Source organism: Ochotona princeps, chromosome 20 (genome assembly GCF_030435755.1).
Source record: "Ochotona princeps isolate mOchPri1 chromosome 20, mOchPri1.hap1, whole genome shotgun sequence".
In the NCBI taxonomy this organism is placed as follows: domain Eukaryota; kingdom Metazoa; phylum Chordata; class Mammalia; order Lagomorpha; family Ochotonidae; genus Ochotona; species Ochotona princeps.
The window spans coordinates 2803933-2827163 of record NC_080851.1 but is presented as its reverse complement, the minus strand read 5'-3'; the positions used below and the strand labels follow the sequence as shown (position 1 = coordinate 2827163).

General features: G+C 58.8%; 1 protein-coding gene across 1 annotated transcript in view; it reads right to left on the bottom strand.

Annotated features, from left to right (window-relative positions):
* The window catches only part of TNS3 (tensin 3), a 130319-nt gene extending 113737 nt beyond the window's left edge, over positions 1–16582 (bottom strand). The window contains exon 1 of the mRNA XM_058678365.1: positions 16453–16582. The gene's annotated coding sequence lies outside the window, so the exon portion shown is untranslated. The remainder of the gene's footprint in view (positions 1–16452) is intronic.
* Between the last annotated feature and the right edge of the window lie 6649 nt (positions 16583–23231).

The following is a 23231-nucleotide window of genomic DNA, read 5'->3' as shown; positions in this document are numbered from 1 at the left end:
AGCTGTACCCGCACATTCTCACTTTCCTACGTTTCCAGGGAGAGCGCCACACAACTGGGTCAGTGGAGGAGGAGCCCCACTGCCATCGCCTGCCCCAAGGTGAGCTGGACTTGACCCACGGCTGTTGGCCTGAGGAGGCCCGCCCAGCCCATAAAGCACCCATGGCCAGGTGCCCCGGGCCTCGTGGAAAGTGTGTCCTCTGCAGACAGGCGGGGCTTCAGGTGCCTGTGTCCCAACCACACCCAAGGTCACACCCTGGGCTGGGCCTCTGGAATGTTGGACGGGTATCTGCTGCCCTTTGAATCTCTGATTAGCCCATTTACTATGACTATGCTGCCCAGCCCCCCAGCTCAGCCGGCTGTTCACAGGAGGGACCCTGTGGGAGGAGCAGGGGAGAGGGAAGGCTCAGGGGGTGGAGCGTGAGCCAGGAGTGAGGGCAGCAGGGCACACAGGTTCCTGGGTATCCCGTCCCTCAGCCTGGGCTATCCGCGAGGAAACAGACACAGTCCACCCACTCAGACCAGCCAAATGGCGCTTGCTCAAGTCTGCTAAGGGCTACTTCCCGGCTCAGAACCCACCTCTGCCTTCAATTCATCCAATGTCATTTCCACGTCCACAGAACAACTCCAGCCACGTTGGCCGGGTGCTCCAACCTGCTCAGCCAACAGCCGCCTCAGACATTTGCCATGCTGGGCCTCCACACACACCTCACTCTCCCAGCTCCTGCCCCACTAGCCTATCTTTCTTCAGATTTCCACCAGAGGCCACCTCTTCCAGGCTGCCTGTGCGCCATCCCGAATGGAGAACAGGCCATACCAATGACCCCCAGCCCGATCCTCCACACCTGCGTCCCCACACTGGTCCCAGGCCTGAGGCTGGGGAGGCTGTGGGCCTGGGGTGCCCAGGCTGATGGACAAGAGAGGTAGAAGAAGACTCAGCCGGTGCCTATGGCTCTGTGGCATGCAAGAGCCCCTGGCTAGGGCTGTGCAGACAGCAGGGAGCTTGGGGGACTCCCTGGGCCTTTGTGAAGTTGAAACATGCAGACCAGTTGAGGGGTGGCTAGGCTACAGGGCCCCATCCCCCTAGCCAGGTGGGATGACAAACAGCAGCAGGGAGACACGGGGCAGGGGCAGCTCCTCGGGGGCTTCTTGGTGGACAAGGGGACAGGCTCTGGAACAGAAATGGAAGTACCCACGAAGTGTGGCATGAGGAAGTGTGAGATGCGGCTGGCAAGAGAAGCCGAAGGCAGGGAGAGCACATGAGCTCGCGGGGCCCAGGCAAGGGGCCCAGCCACCCAGGCCAGGGCTGGGTGCAGGCTGAGGGGCTGGGTAAGGGTCTGGAGGGCTAGATCTCACCCCAGATGGGGACCCACAAAGGAGGTGGATGAGCCCCGGGGACAGGGTGCAGGGGCCTGGGAGCCCCTGGGTGCAGGGACCTAGGGGTGGGGACCCTGGAACTCGGCCAGAGCCAGACACAGGTCAGTCTCGGGCCAGGCCGGGGGCTAGAAGCTGATCTGTGGAAGATGACGCAGGCACGGGAAGCTCTGGGAGTGTCTCGCTGGACCACGCACAGGAAGAACCGCACACGCCATCCACATATCCATGCACACACACTACGTGCAGACGCGTGCCCTGCTCACTGCACCACAGGGAAGCAGCAAGCCAACAGAGATGCAGGTCTCGCACACACACGTACACATGTGCAAATGTGCATAGTCATACACAGTGTGTCAGGTACCCATGTGCCCTTACACACATACACTCACGTGCACACAGTTGTGTGAGTGCACTCACACATCTACAGATACGTACACATGTACACACATGTGTCAGATGACTGGAGGGAGGGGCTAGGATGAGAGTGAAGGGGTAGATCTGTCTTCTGCAGGGTGCGTGGGGCAGGATGCATCCCTGATGGGGAAGTGGCTTCCCAGAGAAGCCTGCAGGCCCGCACACCAGATGCAGGGAGCCGCCCTACACCTGCACGTGGCCATGGTGAAGAACCGGAAACATGGGCAGACCTGAGCAGGCGCAGCGCCGCCCCCGCCCTGCCCCTGCCCAGACACCTGCACACACTCTTGCCTGCACATTCTTCCAACACCTGATCTGCTCCTTTGTTCAGGACTCTTGTCCTCAGGCTGTTTTGGCTGCAAGACAGGCTCTAACAAAATAACAGGGATTTGGCAATGAACGGAATGCCCAGGGATATGTTCCCAGTCGCCTTGCCAAGCTGGAGAGCTGTCTGGAGGCCGGCACGTGAGTGGGTAAGGGCGGGAAACGGCGTGCCTGGAGGAGCCACAAAAAGACAGCAACCCAGAATCACAGGACACATGCACACACACACGTGTGCATGAGTGTGCACGGAGCACACCTGTGCCCGCCAGACACAGCACTCACACAGATGGCGGTGAGCAGCTCTGGACCCACGTTCAGGTTCTCACCACATCGCAGGCAGTGGCCGGTTCTGCTCAGCACAGCATCTCTGCCCAACCCTGAAACAGAGCAAGGGAGTAAGGCTGCGGGAGCTGCCCCAAAGCACCTGCACACCCAGCCAGGTGGGCAGGCAGAGCCCCAGAACAGCAGTGTGGGTACAGGCCCAACCACATCCACCTCCTGCCCAGCCCATGGGAAACAGACACCCAGCTCCCCAGCTCTGTAGCACGGATACCCCCCACTTGGCATTGGTGCGGCCCATAGCTGGGCAGCCCACCCCTGCCCTGGGCCGTGGGTCTTAAGGACACAGAGAGTGGGTGGGGGAGGGCAGAGCCCAGGCCACCCAATCAGTGTGCAAGCCCTGAACCACGAACTGACCGGGAGGCACCCCCACCTGAGCCAAGCCCTGCAGGCTTCCACCATGGAGCCTGAGCAAGTCCACGGGCACTGTGCAGGGGCTGGGCGCATGTGTCCTCCCCTGCGAGGGGAGAACACGCAGGATGACAAGGTGTGGTCATCACTTCCCGCACCACACACTCACAAAGCACCCCCCTATGCGGCCCCAACTTGCAAACAGGTCTTACATCTCTCACGGCCAATGCGCACAGAAGCACGCGCTAAAGAGCACCCAGCACGCGTTCATCATTAACTCAAGGCTTTTTACTGAAAGCACTTCCTGGGATTTTTTTCATTCCTGTTCATTTTTTCAAGCACGGCTGGTTTCTCTGGTCATTGGGAAGGCAATGGACGGGGTGGCCCCCAGCGTTCAATGGCAGGAGGTGGAGACACCACAATTCCCGGACAAATCCTCCAACAGACTTCTCCAGCTGGGATGCTGTGAGCCACACTCCAGCGTCCACAGCATGGAATTCTCCAGCGGCACTCCACAGCCAGGGATGCTACCCTGCAGGGCATAAGCCCAGGAACCCTGGGCCTCCGCCTGTAGCCTCAGGAACACTCCCAGCATCCTCAGCGAGGACCATGCAACCAGAACTGGGCTGGGCAGACCCTCCAGAGTTCTCCCTGGCTGCAGCCTGTGGCGTCAGAACCTGGGGTGTGTTCCCTGCATGAAAGCAAAGGGAATTTGCAGTCCCGATAGGGACGAGCCGCAGCAAGCCAGGTGCCGCAGGATCAAAGCCAGGCAGGCACCTCCCCAGTAATCCCAGCCAAGAATGCTTCCCCTGAGGTACTGTTTGCTTGCTCACCGGCAGCGAGAAGCAAAGCCCCCACCCCGTAAGGAGGAGCTGGCGCTGGCGAAGGGAGGATGATACACACCCGCCTCGGTCCCCAGACCTCAGGCGCCCACAGCCAAAGGCCCTGAGGGGCACAGAAAGGACGCCAGCGCCACTCCAAGGACCTGGGCTCCAGCCCACTTCCGCTTCATCTGCCTGCCGATTTTTTTTTTAAAGATTTTTATTTTATTTTTATTACAAAGTCAGATATACTGAGAGGAGGAGAGATAGAGAGGAAGTGGAGCTGCCGGGATTAGAACCAGCGGCCATATGGGATTAAGGCGAGGACCTTAGCCACTAGGCCACGCCGCGCCAAGCCCTGCCTGCCAATTTTGACTGGCCTCCCTGAACAGGTGCCTTACACACACATGCACACATGGGGACAGGAAGGGGAGGGGGACCACATGGAGGAGGGCCCAGCAGTGACCCCTCCCAGCCCACGGCCCAAATTTCTCACCCTCCACCCCGTGCACACCTATAGGGCAACTCAGCTCTGGGCACCGCACGGTGCAGGACGCCGTGTCCCTGAGCAGGGAGCCACGAGCAGTTGGAGCACAGCCTCCACACATCCTGAGAGCCTGTGTGTGCGAAGATCAGCTGCAAAGCTCCCAGCGTGTGGAGCTCACAAGCAGAGTCCCAGCCAGGGCCCCCAGGAGGCAGCCCGAACACGGCCACTCCCACGTATACCTGACTTAACACTCTCAAATCCCAAGGCATGCTTGAATACACAGATCCAGGGATGTGCTGTCAGGTGTTGTAATAACGGGGACAGGCACCTTCTCCAAGGGACAGGCTTAGCAACACCCACCCAGTGAGCTCCCATGGGACCCCGTGTGGCACTGCCGACCTCTGAGCCCTGATTCACAGTGTCAGCCCCATGACTATTCACCCAAGGCCTTTCGCTGGGACTTCACTTGCCCAGGATCACAGTACAAGGATGGAGTGCACTGCAAACACCGTGGGGTGCAGCGGGGGCTGGACAGATGTGCCCGCCTGCGGCCCCACACACAGCCTGGGCATGTCCCTATGTCCCTCAGGGGCAGGCAGAATCAGCCCATGCCCCAGCAGAAGGTGTTAGCAAGTGGGACGCTCACCATCTCAAAGGCATGGACGGCGGTGAACAACCTGACAGATGTGGGAACTCTACCCAGGCGACCACATGGAGCTGGCCAGAGGCACATTCCACCTGCTGGCTGGAGGAGCCGGCACAAACGCACGTTATCCAGAGGACGTGGACGACAAGACAGGAACTGACATCCCAGTCTGTGTGACCGCCAACCAGGACGTGGCCCCGAGCTCTCACACAGCCAGTGTGGAGGGAGAAGAAAAGCAGCCCCTTCCAGTCAAGCAGAGACCCAGAGATGCCAGCAGGGCCCCAGGAAGCGCGGGGAACCCAGAGAAGTTGGGTGTGCCCCTGGTTACCAGTGGTGCCTACAGCGACACAAAGCCGACAGCACCCTTCCATCTACCACAAACACACACACCAAGAAATGAGACGTTGGTGTGGAAATATTTACAAACAGGCCCAAGACCTGGAGGTGCCGGGACCTGCACCGTGCCGATCACAGAAATCAGACAGATGTCACAAGTGGAGAAGACCATGAGCGTGGCTGGGAAGACTCAACACACACACCTGCGACCATGACCCTGTGTGGCCTGACACAGGACACAGGCCGAGCATGGCGCGTCCACCAGCCACACGCAGCAGTCAACATGCACACAAGCCTCCGGTCACTGCCACCTGCGCCCATGGGCGCCAAGGGCAAGTGCTTCCTGGCCACACCCCCTGGGCCCTCCCCAGCACTGCCCTGAATCAGACCTTGCTGGTCGCAGTCCCCGCCAGGTCGCTTCTCAGAAGTAGGAAAGCAAGTGACTAACAGGCAGCCCTGTGACCCTGGCCTTACACAGTGCAGCCAGCATTCTGCAGCCCCAGAGCAAACAGGGTATCCAGAGGTTGGAAGCCTCATGTCTGCAAGCCCACGCTGAGGGCAGTCAGAGGCCACTTGCCCTGTCCTCCATCCTGGGTGCAGCCTGAGCCACTCTGTGCCACGCACACAACCTCAACAGGAGCAGAGGGCCATCAGTAGAAACCCAGGCCAAGGCAGGGAGGTGTGAGCTGCACCCGGGACCCAGGCCAAGGCCGACACTCAGCTGTCCAAGAGGCTAAGACGGTTCAGTCATTGGGGCCTCATCTCAGGCCGGACACACTGTCCCCCAGGACTGGCCACAGATGGCAACCAGCTAGCTTTGTGGATGCTGGTCTGAGCCAGGCCTGGACATGGCTCCTGACCCTGGCCGCTGTTCTCTCGGCACAGAAGTCATGATCCTAGAAGCCCCGGGACACTCTGAATATGAGCACAAGGCTTCCTGTCACCAAGTGGGGAGTCACCAGGCTTACAAGCAGCGCCCCCAGCAGGTGCTGTCCAGGAAGAGCATTCTCCTAACATCACCTAGCCCAGCCCCAGCAGCCCTCAGGGCCCCCCCCAAACATCAGCTGAGGAACCCAGAGTCCCATGTCTGCAAGAAGGGGCACACGATGCTTCCCGCAAGCCAAGGTCACCATACAGAAAAACAGAGGCCCTGGGACAGACGCATGGGCAGCAATGAAGACGCAGCTGCTTCCTCTGCCTGCTCAAGGCCTGCGGCTCCAGCTTCCAGCTCCAGATCCTGGCTAACACGCGCCTGAGGGTCCCCAGGGAGGGCTTCAGGGGTTCGGTCCTGCCACCCACACAGGAAACCTGGATTACAGGACTGGCGCCTGGCTTCAGTCCCTGGCTAGGGGCATCTGGGGAATGAACCCAGCAGAATCCCTTCTCTCTGAGTCTGTCTCTCAATCAAATCATTTTATAGAAGAAAATGGTGGCCATGAAAACATGCACAAAACCCTTGGGAACAAGCAGAGCTTCTAGAATGGTTCCCTGGGGGAAGCAGGGGTGCTCCCTTCTCTTGCATTAGCCTGGTAGGCAAGGACAATGCAGACATCTTGCCTGGGGACATGCAGCTCCCTCCCACCCCTCCCAGAGCCCTCATCCTGGGAAGAAAGACGCAGTAGTCTTGGCACTGGTCCTGGGGCCAGGACTCCAAGGAGGACAGAGACACACACATGCATTGAGGGCCAAGAATGCAGCTCACGGAGCCTTAGGACAGGAAGTGGGGGTGGGGAGGGCTGGGAGCATCTGGAAGACCCCTGCAGCTCCTCTCAGTTCCTGGTGTGCAGGGAGGAGATGGGCTGAGCATTCTGGATTCAGCAGCCCCAGACTGCAGAGCAGCCACAGCTTAGCAAGGTCCCTTCTGGCATGGCCAGCTGGCGGCAGCCTCTAGGAGCAGCCAGGAGACCGCCCCAGGGTCACAGAAAGCAGGAGGCAGGGGCAAGCCAGCTCCCCAGGGCAAGGTTCCAGGGTCATGTGACAGCAGGCAGCACAGGCGAGGGTGGCTACAAGCAGGAAGGGTCAGCACCCTCCCAGCAGCACCTGGCCAGCGCCGCTCCTCACTGCTCAGGGGCGTGGGAGATGGAAGGCTGGATACATTCAGAGGGCCTGTGTGTGTGCGTCCAGGCACAAGGCCGGGCCAGGGGCCCGTGGGTCACAGGAACCCAGGACAAAGGGATCATGGGTGAGCCAAGGTTTTGTCTGCTGCAGTCATGGGCCTGTGCCTCTTGGCACAGAAACAGAAATAGCTCTGGGACTCAGCCGGAACATGGCTGAGCACAGCGCTGAACTCAGCACCCACAGGACCCAGCTGGACACTCACCAACCCTCCCTCTCAGAGCCAAGGTCAGCATCAAGAGGCCCCAGGGCACAGATTCTGCACTGGCCCTCAGGCACAGGGTCAGCCTTCCGGCCAGTGCCAGCTGCCCAGGCCCCCCACGGACAGCATGTAACCCCAAGTCTACAGCCTCAAGCCCAGCCAGCCCTTGCTGGCATTCAGCTAGAACTTTCTGGAAGCAGCACTGCCAAGAATTGTCTCCCCACAGAGTCAGCTCCACATCCCAAGAAATTCCAGCGAGGGGACACAGGGCAGGGGTCTCCTGCCAAGCCCCAGACTGGGTGGCCAGCACTGAGCCCAGGATCCGAATCACGCCACTCGCCGTGTCACATGGTGTTCCAAGGCTGACTGCCAGGGGTCGGGGTGCTCACCGATGCCTGCCCTGCATTTTCCTTACTTAACAGAGCAGGGAGCGGACGGGTCAACCAGAAGGCCAGCTGTTCTGTGCCCTGCCACTGGCTCTTTCACACAGAGCGGCCATCCTCGTTATCTGGCCACCCAGCAGCCTTGCCTATCTGTGGGAAACGGGCACATTCTCCAGGATGCAGACAGGGACCCCCAGGGCTGCCCAAGAAATCAGGATGTGTCCTAGGCTTTGGGGACACAAAGCTGACATGAGGTCCCAAGATGGGCCGGACTTGCAGATCCACGGCCTACCCATCTGCCCTGTCTCAGGAGGGGGGTACCCCAGGCCCTGCACCCTCCAAGGGGGTACCCCAGGCCCTGCGCCTTCTAAGGGGTACCCCAGGCCCTGTGCCCTCTAAGGGGGTACCCTAAGCCCTGCACCCTCTAAGGGATACCCCCAGGCCCTGCACCCTCCAAGGAGACCCCAGGCCCTGCATCCTCCAAGGGGATGCCCCAGGCCCTGCACCCTCCAAGGGGTGTCCCCAGGCCCTGAACCCTCTAAGGGAGTACCCCAGGCCCTGTGCCCTCTAAGGTGGTGCCTCATGGTCCTGCGCCCTCCAAGGGGGTACCCCAGGCCCTGCACCCTCTAAGGGGGTACCCCAGGCCCTGTACCATCTAAGGAGGTACCCCAGGCCCTGCACCCTCTAAGGGGTACCCCAGGCCCTGAACCCTCCAAGGGGGTACCCCAGGCCGTGCACCCTCCAAGGGGTGCCCCAGGTCCTGCGCCCTCTGGCTCAGTGGCTTTCTTGCTATTTCCCACTGGCTTCCAGCAGTCATCCAGCAGGATAGCCACTGCTTCCAGGCCAGGGGGCAACAGTCCCTGAATCAGATCCCACAATTCTGCCCCAGAGACTGCCGCCAGTCCCAGGTGGGAGAGTATGCTCTGTCCACAGCAGGCTGGGTTCTTGGGAGCTCTGAACCCCCTTGGGGAGAACACACCAGCAGTGGCATTGTCGACCCTCCCATTAGAGAGAAGCCCCACTGGCCTCCCAGTGTCCTCCGGGGCTTGCAGTCCTGCTGGGTCCAGCAAATGCAGGGACAATGCCCCCTCATCCCTGCCTCCATCCAGTGAGTCCTGCGGCAGGAGAAAGCAGAGGGCCTACCTGTTGACATTCGTGCTTGGGCATTGGGAATGGGACCTCGGAGGGCAAAGAGGAACCTGCGCAGTCCAGCTGTGCAGCTGACTGTCCTGACAGGGAGCTCCGGCCACAGCACCATCCACAGAGCGAGGCAGGATGTGTGTGTGTGTGTGTGTGTGTGTGTGTGTGTGTGTCTCCCTCCGCAAGCAGTGCGTATGTGTGTATATATGCATGTTTGTGTGTATGTATTTGTGTGTGCCTCTGTGTAAGTGTGTTTAAGTGTGTTTGTGTATGTGTGTATAAGTATGTGTTTGTGCATCTGTGTATAAGCGTGTGTGTCAGTGTGTTTGTGTGCATGTGTCTGTGTGCTTGTGTGTGGAAGTGTGTGTGTGTGTCTGTGGGTCCCACTGCAAGGCAGCAAGGAACCCCCGCATAATTGCTCTCGTCGATCACAGGCTCTGGCATGTGGCTCCCAGACTGAACCATTTACCCAAATTAAAACCACTCCCAGAAACAGAATCAGACCCTTCTCACTGAAAATAAACCATGCGGCCCCAGAGGCTCGCTCGCTCTCTTTTTTTAAATGAAAGACATTCTTCCTGCTTTCTCATCCCATTAATCACCAAGTTTACACGATCTGTCAAAAGCGCGCGGCCAGAAGCCTTCCCCTGTCCCGCAGGTCTGCGTCCCACCCAGGGGGCATGAACCCGGCCATGTCCACGTAGATCCAGGGAGCCTGCTGTGGCCCAGCTGCCAGGCGACCCTACCGGACACCCCAAAGCCAGAGGCGGGAGAGGCTGTTTGTCAGAGAGCACTAGATGAAGAGAAAGGCAGGGCAGGGGTGCGGTGCAGAGGCTTAACGCACCCCTGCAACACTGGCGTCCCACAGGAAAACCAGTTCAAGCCCCAGCTTCTCCGCTTCCCATCCAGCTCCCTGCAAATGTGCCTGGGAGAGCAGCGCTCAGGCCCCTGCTGCCCACGTGGGAGACCACGCTGGACTTGCAGCCTGCTGGCTCCAACCTGGCCCAGCCCCAACTATGCGGCTCCTTGAGAGGTGAACCAGCAGACACAGAGACTCTCTCTCTCTCTCTCTGTTCTTCCTATAAACTAATAAATTTTTAAAACAAGAAAAACTGGGTATCCACGCACATACAAATGAGCACATACATGAATATGCATGCAGACACACATATGTAGGTGTGCACACACACACACAGATCCCGAGAACATGTCAGTTATACTCAGGTACACACACACACACACACAGATCCCGAGAACATGTCAGTTACACTCAGGTACAGACACACACACACACACACAGATCCCGAGAACATGTCAGTTACACTCAGGTACAGACACACACACACAGATCCCGAGAACATGTCAGTTACACTCAGGTACAGACACACACACAGAGAGATCCCGAGAACATGTCAGTTACACTCAGGTACAGACACACACACACACATACACACAGATCCCGAGAACATGTCAGTTACACTCAGGTACAGACACACACACAGACACACAGATCCCGAGAACATGTCAGTTACACTCAGGTACAGACACACACACACACAGATCCCGAGAACACGTCAGTTACACTCAGGTACAGACACACACACACACAGATCCCGAGAACATGTCAGTTACACTCAGGTACAGACACACACACACACACACAGATCCCGAGAACATGTCAGTTACACTCAGGTACAGACACACACACACACACACAGATCCCGAGAACATGTCAGTTACACTCAGGTACAGACACACACACACACACACAGATCCCGAGAACATGTCAGTTACACTCAGGTACAGACACACACACACACACACAGATCCTGAGAAACCTCACAGGAAACGTACCATGGAAAAAATGTGTAGATTTCAAAATTTCTTTCTAAAAGATTCATTTCTTTTTATTGGAAAGGCAGATTTGCAGAAAGAAGGAGAGACAAAGATCTTCTGTCTACTGGTTCATTCCTCAAGCGACTGCAATGGCTTGAGCTGAGCCCATCCAAAGTCATAAACCAGGATCTTCTCTCGGGTCTCCCACGTGGGTGCAGGGTCCCAAAGTTTTGGACCGTCCTTGACTGCTCTCCCAGGCCACAGCCAGGGAACTGGGTGGGAAGAGCAGCAGCCAGGATATGAACCAGCATTCTGATGGGATCCTAGTGCTTGTTAGTGAAGGATTAGCAAACTGAGCCATCGTGTCAGGCCCTCAATTTTTTTTTTTTTTTTTACACCAAAACAAACTTGCGCTGTAATTCTATTTCTCCAGGAACTTCCCGAGGCACTCTGATGGGTGAGCACCTGTGTTCGTGTCTCTCTAGCCAAACAATAGAATGCTATTTGGCCTTGCAAAAGCCTGAAGTTCTGACATGAACCAGGAAGCATCATGCTCAGCAAAGCGAGCCAGTTACGCAGGACAGGCCCTGCACGCAGGATGCCACAGACATGACGCTCAGTCAGACGCAAGGGGTCCAGAGCAGACAGAGTTCTGGAGATGGGCGTGGCGGGCACCAGTGGGGCCATATCTGTGCGGACCTGCCCACATAAATAAGCATGCTTCCTCAGCATGTGTTCTGTCACAGCAAGAAAGCTGTGTCTTCTGACCCAGAGTGGCGGCTAGCATGCTCCCGGGATATAGCCGCCGGGCTGGCCCAGGCACCTGCACCCGGGGACGCATGCAGCAAGCCCGCAATCGAAGCCCGGAGGAGCAGCCACAAACTTCCTTTGGAGAGTCTCACAGAGCCGCCCAGGAACTCAGAAATCTCACGGCAATGGAAGCTTCCAGCACAGTAATAGGCGAAACAAGTCTTCTACTTCCTCAGTCTTCCTTGCCCCAGACTACGATGAGCGTTTGTTACGTAAAAGCTGTCTTTCCCTGTGGATCTCCCCACTCGTGGAGGCCACCCCTGGTCCCTGTCTTATAGGAAAAGGCTAATCCTCCACCTTCAAGTACCAGCATCCCACATGGGCACCAGTTCACAGCCTGGCTGCTCCATTTCCCACCCAGCAGCTTGCTCATGGCCTGGGAAAGCAGCAGAGAATGGGCCAAAGCCTTAGGACCCTGTACCCACATTGGAGACCTACAAGAAGCTCCTGGCTCCTGGCTTTGGATAGGCTCAGCTCCAGCCACTGCGGCTATTTGGGGAGCGAACCAGCAGATCTTTCTCTCCATCTCTTTTCCCCTTTGTAAATCTGCCTTTCCAATTAAAACAAAAGTCTTTAAAATTTAAAAAAGGGAGGGATGGCTCCAAAACACCTAGCCAGGAACTAGGCGCTTGAGCCAGCAGTGTGGAGTACCCGGGGTCAGTTCCCAGCTGGGGACTGGGCGCTTGAGCCAGCAGTGCGGAGTGCCCTGGGTCAGTTCCCAGCTGGGGACTGGGCGCTTGAGCCAGCAGTGCGGAGTGCCCGGGGTCAGTTCCCAGCTGGGGACTGGGCGCTTGAGCCAGCAGCGCGGAGTGCCCAGGGTCTGACTCTGCAGAGAGGACGGCCCAGGGCAGACATACCTGCTGCCACCAGGGGAGGGATCTGCACCGAGTCCTCGTCCCTAGCCCCCAGCTTCCACTGAGCCAAACCCGAGGGCTGCCAGGAGGTAACCAGTAGATGTGATCTCTTGCTCTCACTATGAAATAAATAAATCAAATTTAACGGCATATTAGGCAGCAAAGACTGCTCCCTGCATGACAGTCTTAGGCTAGGCCCCAAGTAACACATTAGCTAAACAGCTACTCCCACCCCGACCCTCAAGACTCCAGCACCCCCAGGACCTGACCCCTCCCTTCAGTCCCTGTTCTGGACTATGTAGAACTTCCCAGAGCTGCACTGCAGAGGAACACAGCTGCCCCCAAAGTCATCTATGATGCCAGCTTCCCCTGCATGTCTCACCCAAGACAGCACACAGGCTCCTACACTCAGCCCAGGCAGGGACCAGGGACCGCCGCCAAGAACAGGGAAGTGGACAGGGAAGAGGCAACCTGCTTCTCAGGCCCCCAGGGCCAGGGAGTCCAGCTGGAGCCAAACACAGCCGGGATCTGGAGCCAGCCTGCAGAGAGGGGTGAGTCCTCCTTGGCTGGAAGGGCAGCCCCGCACCCCGGGGGGCAATGGGATGCTACAGGTGAGGCAAAGTGTGGAAGGTGCAGTGCAGCGTGGGAGAGGCCTTGGTTCCTGGAGGAGTGCACACACCTGGCCAGCACGGGGCCAGAGGTGAGCTGTGCAGCTGACGGTGCCGACCCAGGGAAGGGGTCAATGCGGACTGTGTGCCCCCTCCCAGCCACGGTCAGCAACGGGGGCAGAACAGAGAGAAGCAGCTGCAGAGGCACGCGGGTCCTGCTCTCCCCGGGGGAGGAGGAAGAGGAAGGGCCATAATTAGACCTGGAGGAGGAAGGAAGGGCAGCACAGGACACTGGCCTGTCGGAGGAAGCAGCTGGGCTGCAGAGCTGGCCTTGCCCACTCCAAGTACAGCCATGGCTGTGGACACCCGCGCAGGACGACAGCTCCAGGACCCACGCCAACCTGGGCTCCACCCCACGGTGCCAGAAGGGGCCCAAGCTGGCCGGATCTCCACGCCCTCCTGTGGCAGGTGGCAGAGTTCAAGGCAGGCTGCTTGCAGTGGGCTGGGGACAGAGGCTGGGGCGGGGGAGCAGGGACAGTAGATAGGGCCAGGGGCTGCTCCGCCACAATGGAACTCTTGTTCAAGGCCATCACCTCTGCTGGCATAATCTTTGGTGGATTCTGCCCATTTAGAACAAAACATATCAACAGCACATCAGTGACTTCTTCAAAAAACAAAAAGAATCCTTGTCAAGTGTCTCTGATGATACAGCAGGGCCCCAACTGTGCTCATCCTGCCCCACCAGCCACACTCCTGCTCTCCCGTCTGCAGGGGCAGCCCCCGGCGGGGCCCCGACACCAGCTGAGAGGCCCTAGGCAGGGCTGTGGTGGGGCCAGTTAGACTGTGGAGCTCAAGGGCCCCTGAAAACACACAGTTCTCAATGTCCCTCAGAGGACGGCCACACAGACATCAAAGATGCGAGGCCTCCAAACTCAGTGTCATGTCCAAGGTCAATGACCACACACCTAGCAAGGGTGCTGAGAGCTGGCCAGCCTGGGATCCTGCCTCAAGGGATGTGCCAGGCACCAGGGACTGAAGTCCCACCCCACACTGCACCCCAGGACCAGTGCAGCCATGCAGGGGTTGTGCCCATGTCCAGGAGCTGGCACGCTGGGCACGCAAGGCAGGGCTCGCTCTGCTGGCAATGAGCAGCTGGCGGTCAGGGAGAACTGACTCAGTGTTTGAAGCTCAACGAGGCCTAGAGGAGCCCTTATTTTGCCAGCAGCTCTGCTGCTGACTGAGGAGCAAAGGGCGGCTTCACATTAACCAAGGAAGTGCAGCCTCTGCTTCAGCTTAAGTGGCATGGCCGCGAGGGTCCCTGGCTTGGATGCACAGCTCACCAGGCCCGGTGAGAAGGGGTCAGCCTAGGGAAGATCCCCAGACTCTACCACAACACAGGAGCCATGGCAAAAACACCCGGAAACCTGGATTCACACTTGGTTGGAGAGAGCTTCTGTCCCGCAGAAGGCGGCTGGACAGAGGGCTCTGCCTCCCTGGGGGACAGCTGGCACTGCCAAGCCCACCTTCTGCAGTGGCTGAGGGCAGGGGACTGAATGAGTGCTGAGTCCCCAGGAGCAGCAACAGGAGGAACTGGACACTGAGCCAGGACTGTGGCAAGTCTCCTGGCCCGTTGTCGCCTGCAGCATGGGACCGTGTAGGCGGGAGCTGCGTTAGCTGGCAGTCAGCTGCCTCCCACCTCCTAGCCAGGTGGCCCTTTACCAGGCTGTGGCACCAACCAAAGAAGGAGAGGACTCTGCAGCTGGGCTCACCTCGGTGAGCAGCGCATCTCTACCACACGGGATGCCAGTGGACACTTGGCAGAGGTTCGCAACTCGCACTCAGGGGCTGCGTTTCCAAAGGCGGCTCCTTTCCTGGTGGTTTTCCGAGCAATAATTCAAGTACAGCTGCCGATAGCTTCAGCAACCTCAGCTGAGGGACCGCTGCCCGGACACGCCTTAGGATCCAGGCCCTGTCAGACACACGTCAGGGTCCCCCACAGTCAGACACCTCAGGACGCCCAGCCCCCACAATCACACATGCCAGCCCAATCCCACCAGCTCCCTGGCCGCACCTCCACCGCGCATTTCATCTCCCTGAGCAGCTCACACAGGCTTCCTCTGCTTGTGTTTGCACATCTGCAAAATGGGTCAGTAATCCTAACTCCCCGGAAGGCCCATATTCGGGTGAAAGCAACCAGGCCTCTGCAGAACACTGGGCTCCTCCGTGGGCTCTGGCCGCCCGCCTCCAGCTGTCCTCGAATCTGGGTGCCTGGCCAGCCGCCAGCAGTCAGCTCCCAAGGCCTGCACAGTGTTCCCTAGGCTCCACCATGCCCCGCCACCCTCCAGCTGCGGCGACTCCCCCAACCCTTCCCACTTCTCAAGGCCTCCACACAGAAAACCCTTTCTTAATACTTGTTGATTGATTTGCAAACACAGCCTGGCAGGCCCCAGAGAGGAACCAACTCACAAGGACGCAGTCTCCTTGTGAAGGGAAGGCGTCCAGCCAGTAGGGCTGCCCAGATGGACAGGACAGCTCTGACAGCCGGCCCTGTCGCCTGTCCCCGCAGGGATGTCTCCAATCCACATCTCCTGTTGTAAGAGAACCCCGCCACCCCGCTCAAGTCCCCAAATGCAGACAGGCATCAGGGCACAGGCAGAGGTTGTCCTGGCAGTGGTGACCACGTTTTCAACTCTGTCTGGGTCACCTGCTGGCACCCCCCAGGAGTACACGGAACTCACACTTCTCTTCCTGCCCCACAGTCTCCAACCACAGCCAGGAAACCGCTGGGCAGGCAGGGCAGAGACCCCCTAAGCGCAAGACCCTCCTCCTCCTGCTCCTCCTCCTCCGCTTGTCAGGGCACGCCGGCGTGCCAGGCTGCACGTGCCACAGGTGGCTCCTGCTCAGACCACCCTGCAGGGCCCCTCTCCTTCCCAAGGCGGAAAGGAGGAGTGAGGGACCCCCTGCCTCCCACCGGGCAAAAAAGGGACTTTGCCCGTGGCTGGCGGCCCCTGGCTCGGCTCTGAGGCGCCAAGTCCCGGACGCTCCCAGGGAGCGAAGTCCGCCCGGCGGCTCCGGCCTCCGCCCGCCGTCCGAGGCACCCGGGCGCCGTGAGTCCCGTCCCCAGACCCGGGCCGAGCCGGCCCGCGCCCCGCACGTCCCAGACCCGGAGCTCGCGCGCCTCTGCCTCAGTCCGTCCGCGCCCCTGTCCCGGCACCCCGAGTCTTCGTCCTCCCTCTGTCCTCCCCCTCGCGCCCACGGAACCCCTGTTGCCCCACGCGTCCAGCCCGCGTCTCGGCGCCCCCAGCTGCTGCTCCCCGCGCGCCCAGGGCGCAAACACCCGCGCTTCGGGCCAAAACAAAGAAGGTAGAGGAGCGTGACCGCGCACCCCGCTCCCTCCCGGCCCCTAGTACCTGGGTGAGCCCCCGGCGCGGTCCGGCGAGGCGATGGCCGGCAGCGAAGCTGGGCGCCAAGCAGCGCGCGGGCGGGCCCGTCCTTCTGGCTGGCGGCCCGCGCCCGCGGCGGCAGGGCCCCCTCGAGGCGGAGCGGGCAATCGCCGCGGCCCGCGCCCGGGCCGGTCACCTGGCCTCATCACCCTAACAAAGCCGCACGTCTCCACCCGCTGGCCACCCGCGCCCCTGCCCTGACGGGGGGGGGGGGTGCGGGGGGGGGCTGGGACCTGTCTCCAAAGAGCCCCTAGACCCCCCAGAGTGTGCCTCAGGATCTCCATGTCCCTTGAAGTCCCTGCTGTGCAAGAACACCCTGGGGAGGCAAGGCACCTGGGTCCAGTAAGGCGGCACTCTCTGACTCAGCTCATGGGGAGTCGGGTCTGTGCTGTTGTCCACGCAGCTTGCAGGTTGTCCACTCCGAGATCTGATGGTCCCAACCTGTCTTCCCCTCTGTGAAATCAGAGGCCAGGAATCATGGCAGCCGAGTGGGTGGGCAGGGTCCTGTGGACACCGGCAGCCCCAGCCACCTGAAGGGGGTGATCAGCAAACTCCTCACTTACAGCCTACAGAAGGGGCAACCCCGGCACCTGCCACACTGGACACAGGCTTCAAGTGCAGATACCAGGAGCTGACAGCCCTCCGCACCACATTGCCGGCTCTTGGGGTTCCCTCTGCCCCACTGCGCCTGACCAGAGCCGTACTGGTCAGAGCTGGTGCAGAAACACAACACGAAAAGCCTCTTGGGAAGGACTGTCCAGAGAGCAGCTGCTGGACACCCAACGCCAGCCAGGCCTGCAGGGGCCCTGCTGCCAAGCCGACCTCCCTGGCTGAGGACGCCCAGCCCCCGGCCCAGTGCTGTGCACTGCCCAGTGTGTCCAGGTGCAGCCAGAGCGCTCCTGGAGAGCAAGTCCAGGGAAGTGGAACCCAGCAGCCAGGCACCTCTCTTGTCCCTGGGCAAACTCAGTGAACTCTGAGCACCTGGGAGGCTGGCATGCTTTTGTACTCTTCAGGAGACCCCAGCCCTAGAGGGAGGTGAGATGGGGGGCAGGAAAGAAGTCATCTCCGGCCAGCAGGTCCAGAGCTGGAGGCAAGGCCGCCCTGGGCCCTGGACTCCCAGAGCTGCGCGGGAGGCCTGGAGTCCTTGGAGTCATGCCCAAGGACATTGGGCTAGTCAGGGTCAGAACATGATAAGGACTTGACCACCTGGCCTCTCGACTTCCTCCTTCCTGGCCAGGGCTTAGCCCCTGCCATCCACACAATCGTGCCCGGTCCTTCCCACTGACCAGGGCGACCTGACACTTTCCCAGAAACCGTCCGATGCCAGTGTCTGCAGTAGCTGAGCAACTCCATGACTTTGAAGTCCCCGAGGGACTGGGAAACAGGACAGCTTTGTGCAAGGTCTCCCTGGACTCCTGCTCAGCAGGCAACCCACAGCCCCAGCTAAGTTAGTGGGGAATGTCCTGGCTCCTGGCACAAAGGTTGACTTGGGCTCCCATTTAATAATAATAATAATAATTTATTTGAAAGGCAGAGTTCGTGAGAGAGGGATACACACACGCACACTCCACCGATTGCCACAGTAGCCAAGGCAGAGCCAAGGCAAAGCCAAGAGCCAGGAACTTCTTCCAGCTCCCCCACGTGGTTACGGGGACCCAAGGACCTGGGCCGCCCTCTGCTGCTCTCCCAGGTGCATCAAGGGAAGAGGAGCAGAAGGGGAGCACCTGGGACCCAGACAGTCCCCATGCAGGATGCCAGCGCGGCGGCAGCTTGGGCGAGGCTCCCGCGGCTTCCCATTCCTGCCTGTCTGCCTGGTCCACACTGGGCTGTGTCCCCAGAGAGCAGAGCTGCAGGTTGCACTCCTGTGCACCCTATGGGAGCCTGCGCAGAGGTCATGCCTTCCCCACCCAGCGTCCAAGCTCAGCTCCTAGCGCCCTCCCAGGTTCAGGACCTCCCCACTTCACAGGCTCAACTTGGGGTTTCCAAGAAGTTAAATGGAAACAGGAGCTCAAGCAATTATCTGAAAAAGAGAACATGCATTTTTTCCATCCTTCGCCATCCAAAAATATCTCCTATTTGAAAACAGAAGTCTCAGACCAATTTATCTGGAGAAAGCATCTTCTTAAGTCAATAGGGCCCCCCCAACACCCTTGTGGGGCCAGACTGGCCTGGGCAGGAGACCCCGGCCATGTCTCTCCTCCAGAGGCCCGCTCTCGGTCTCTCCCACCCCCACCCAGGCCCACACCCGCCCCAGTGGGAGCTCTGGAAGGGTGTTTGCAAATCAGACATGGCCAGGCAGGGGAGAAGGCTGATCAGTGTGCACCCCCAGATGTGAGGAAGTGCGCCGGCAGAGCTTGGGTCCTGGGCTGCCTGCTTGTTCCCTTTTGCTCAGGATTAATGTTTTCCATAGACCTGCCTGCTGGCAGAGACAGTGGGAAGCATTGGCTGGCCCGGCACACCCACGGCTCTGTCGGCCTGCCATGAGTGGGAGCCTGGGACACTGCTGTGCCAGGGGACACTGAGTTAGCCTTGTGTCCTTCTTCCTCGTGTCCGCCTTCCTCTTGTGCCAACCGCACACCTTCACCCGTGCCTGACCTCTCGTTCTGTTTCTTTGCAGGATTTATGTGCATTTTGCTTATTATTTTTAAAGATGTATTTATTTGAAAGTCAGTTACAGAGAGAGGAATAGTCAGAAAGATCTGGTTTGCTCCCCAGATGGCTGCAACGCAATGCTGGGCCAGGCCCAAGCCAGGAGCTGGAAACTTTCTCCCTGTCTCCCAGGTGGACACAGGGGCCCAAGCACTGCTGCTTTTCCGAAGCTGTCAGCAGGGAGCTGGATGGGAAGTGGAGCAGCAGGGACATGAGTCAGCACAACGCAGTCCGACACACACGCATTTTATTTCTGATTCCTAATTGTTGCTCATCCACAGGACGCAGGGGCCTAGAACCTGGAAGGAGCAGGCAGCGACCCCGAGCAAGTGCAGGCAGCAGGAGGAGTCAGCCCAGCCACAGAACGGTCGGCAACCATCCAGGCCACGCCACTGGCTGTGGCTGCCAGTGCTGCGGCTGCTGCGTGACTGTGGCTTCCCACAAGACCATTCCCCATCTGCCCCCAACTCAGCCAGTTCCCGCTGTGCCTTCAGAGGGGAGGGTCTGGAGGACTTCGTGGAATGTAGCTGGAAGGGAAAGGAAAGGCAGGGGGCAGAGGAGGGAGTGGGTGAACCAACCTGCTCCAGTGGTCGGCAGGCCCAGGGGAGTCCCGAGAGATGTGGGAGCAGGTGCGCAGGCGTACCTGGCTTTCAGGTGCCCAGGACACAGGTTTACACACACGTGTCCCAGGTTTATTTATAAACCTACATACTCATGCATGATCCAGGATCATTTATAAATTTACATGCACATGCATGTTCCAGAATTTTCTATAAATTTACATACATATGTGTTCTGGTGTCATTATAAAATGATGCTGATTTACAGTTAGGGAAGGTAAAATTCCCTCTGAATACACCAGGTACTTGGAAAAGCATGTGGCCAGTGAATGGCAGTAAAGCTCAGTGGGAAATCCATGGAAGTGAGCAGCCTTCCAAGAGGTCACATGACACACACATTGTGAAAGGGCCAGGCATGGTGTCAGAATTTTTCCACATGGAACAAGCCTATTTCTTCATTGTGCATGTATTTTTTTTTAAGATTTATCTATTTTTATTGGAAACTCAGATACACAGAGAGGAGGAGAGACAGAGAGGAAGATCTTCCATCCACTGATGCACTCCCCAAGTGGCCGCAACATCTGGAGCTGAGCTGATCCGAAGCTAGAAGCCAGGAACCTCCTCTGGGTCTCCCACATGGGTGCAGGGTCCCAAGGCTTTGGGCCATCCTCGACTGCTTTCCCAGACTGGAAATAGGGATCTAGATGCGAAGCAGGGCTGCTGGGACTAGAACCAGTGCCCTGGAGCATGCGAGACAAGGACTTTAACTGCTAGGCTGCCGTGCTGGGCCCTTTTCTTTGCATTTTTGCAAATCCCAGGAGGCAGCACAGAGATGTGCCCGGCAGGGGAAGCTGCGCTGTGTGCCCCACTCCTCCCTGAACCAGAAGAACGCCTTCTGCCCAAGGTGTGGGCACTCTGGGACTTCTGGAACCCGGACCCCAGCTCCCTGGGAGGCAGCTGCAGGAGCTCAGACCCTCAGGCCCCTGCCAGCCGTGTGGGAGACCCGGATGCAGCTCCCAGCTCCCGTGCGCATGAAAGAGATTCGGTGATTGGAAGCACTGAGTGTTCCCTCTGTCGGGCGCTCGATCTCAAGGAAGTGCCTCTAATGAGTGAAACACCAAAGGCACAACTCCTTGCCTCAGGTGAGGATTCCAAGCCTGATAGAGGAGCTCTGGGAAGGGGAGGAGTGGGAAACATGGAGATCTGAACCTCCCCCTGAATTCCAGGACGGGGGCCAGGAATGTGCTCTTAAAAAAAAAAAGAAAGAGAGAAAAGAAAGGTCTCCATGTTGTTGTAATTACCGCATAAGAAAGAAATGTGTGTGCTCTTGAGGAGGCTCTGCCCCTGAGGTGCAGCACGCACGCCGGCCCAGGAATTTAGCAGGGCATCTTCCCAACTCTTTAAATCCAACCCACGCTCCTGGCTCCACACACACCTCGCAAAACGCCAGCAGCTGGGGGGATGGCTCCTCTGGTGTGGAGCTGCATTGGAACCCACCTCCCAGCCCTGGCGGCGTGAGCACCTGGGGGTGACCTGGCAGACGCCAGATCCCATCCTCTGTGCAGCCCGCCCCCTGTGCACCCCGCCCCCTACACTCGTGCTTTGAAGTTCTCTGGAGCCACAAGTCTATGGTCTGGGCCCAGGCTCTCGTCTGATGCACTTCCTATCTTTTTCAAAATTTAATCAATTGATTTTAGGGGCAGAAAGACAGAGTTCTCCTATCCTCTGGTCCACTCTGCAAATGCTTACAGCAACGGAGACGGAGCCAGGCTGACGGCAGCAGCTGGGCACTCGGGCCAGGTCTCCCTGGGGAGGCCAGGACGCTAGGACTTGAGCCATTGTCTGCTGCCTCCCAGGCTGAGCACTTACAGCAAGCTGGAAATGGAACAGAAACCGGCCCCAACCGAACACATCAGCTGAATGTGGCATGCAGGTGTAGCAAGTCCTAAGCCATCCCCCAACCTCAGGCTCTGCCTTCTTCCCTCCCTTCCTCCCTTCCTTTGAAAGATACAGTTGCAGAGAAAGAACAAGACCTTTCATCTGCTGGATCACTCCCCAGGAACTGGGCTGGTCTGAAACTAGAAACCAGGAGCTTCTTCCAGGTCTCCCACATAGGTGGCATGGGCCCAAACACTTGGGCCATCCTCTGCTGCCTTCTCAGGTGAATTAGCAGGGAGCTAAGCAAGAAATGGAGCAGCCAGGACTGAGCTGATAAACATGCACGTTCGACTGCCAAGGATGGGGTGCCAGGTCTTGCGGAATCGGCCAGGAGGACGCTGCTGTGTGTCTCTTGGCTGTACCCTGCAAGTGTTGACCAGAAGAACCCAGTGAGCATGGCAGCAATAGGGCAATGCCAGGAGGGAACAGCAACTCCTCAACACTTCCCACGTGAGCTTGGCAAGCAGTTTATGGAGCTCTGAATTCAGGGCTGCCCAACCCCGGGGAGCGCAGCTGACATGGGTCAGGGTGGGCTGCTCTGCCCTCACGAGCCAGCTGCAGTGTCCACCCCAGCCTAGAGGAACGACCCACAAAATTGCCGTCCGGAAGCCCACGTGCGTGAGCACAGGAGCCCACAGAGGGGAGTGACTGTCACAGAAGGGCTGTGGCCATTCCCATGGCAGCCACAGCAGCCACGGCAAGGCAGAGATGTCTGTGTGTGCAACTTCTGCCCGCTCAGAACCCCCGGGAGCTTCCGACCCTGGGAGGATGCTATGAGGACACACTCAGACCCTGGGAGGATGCTGTGGGGACACACCTAGACCCTACTGGACAGGACCGAGCCAAGCAGCCACCTGGTCCAGCCCTGACCCTGGGGAGGTGTGGGGGCAGGCACCATGAGCCTTCAGAGAAACGGGCATAACTCGGCTGAGAACTGGGCAGAGAGGAGCAAAGTGCAGTCAGGGAAACCTGGCTGGAGAACACTGGTCACATGGGGCTCCGGGAGGAGGGGAGTCGGAGTGCCAGCCACCACAGGGACAGGCAGAAAAGAAGGCAAGAGGGCCTACTGCAATAGCCCAGTGCTAAATCCTTACTTTGCATATGCTGGAATCCCATGTGGGCACTTGTTCTAATTGCTCTCTTCCCTTCTAGCTCCCTGCCTGTGGCCTGGAAAAGCAGTCGAGGACGGCCCAAGGCCTTGGGACCCTGCACCCGCATGGGAGACCCGGAAGAGCTTCTGGCTCCTGGCACCGGTCTGCTCCAGTCCTGGCCATTGCTGTCACTTGGGGAGTAGACCAACAGAGGGAAGATTCTCTCTCTGTGTTTCCTCTGTGTAAATCTGGCTTTCCAATAAAAACAAATAAATCTTTAAAATAAGCAAACAAATACATGAGGGACACAGCAGCAGGCTACCATCTTGGCTTACAGAGCAGGGCACCTCTGAACAACAGAGCTGACCAGCAGCCGGCTCCTGGACCCCCAGCCAGTCCCAGAACTGTGAGAACATCAACCTTGTCGATGACCTCTGTGGATTTCCACTGTCACAGCACAAGCTGACAGAGGCAGTATGCGACGAGCTGGGTGCTCAGGAACACTGGG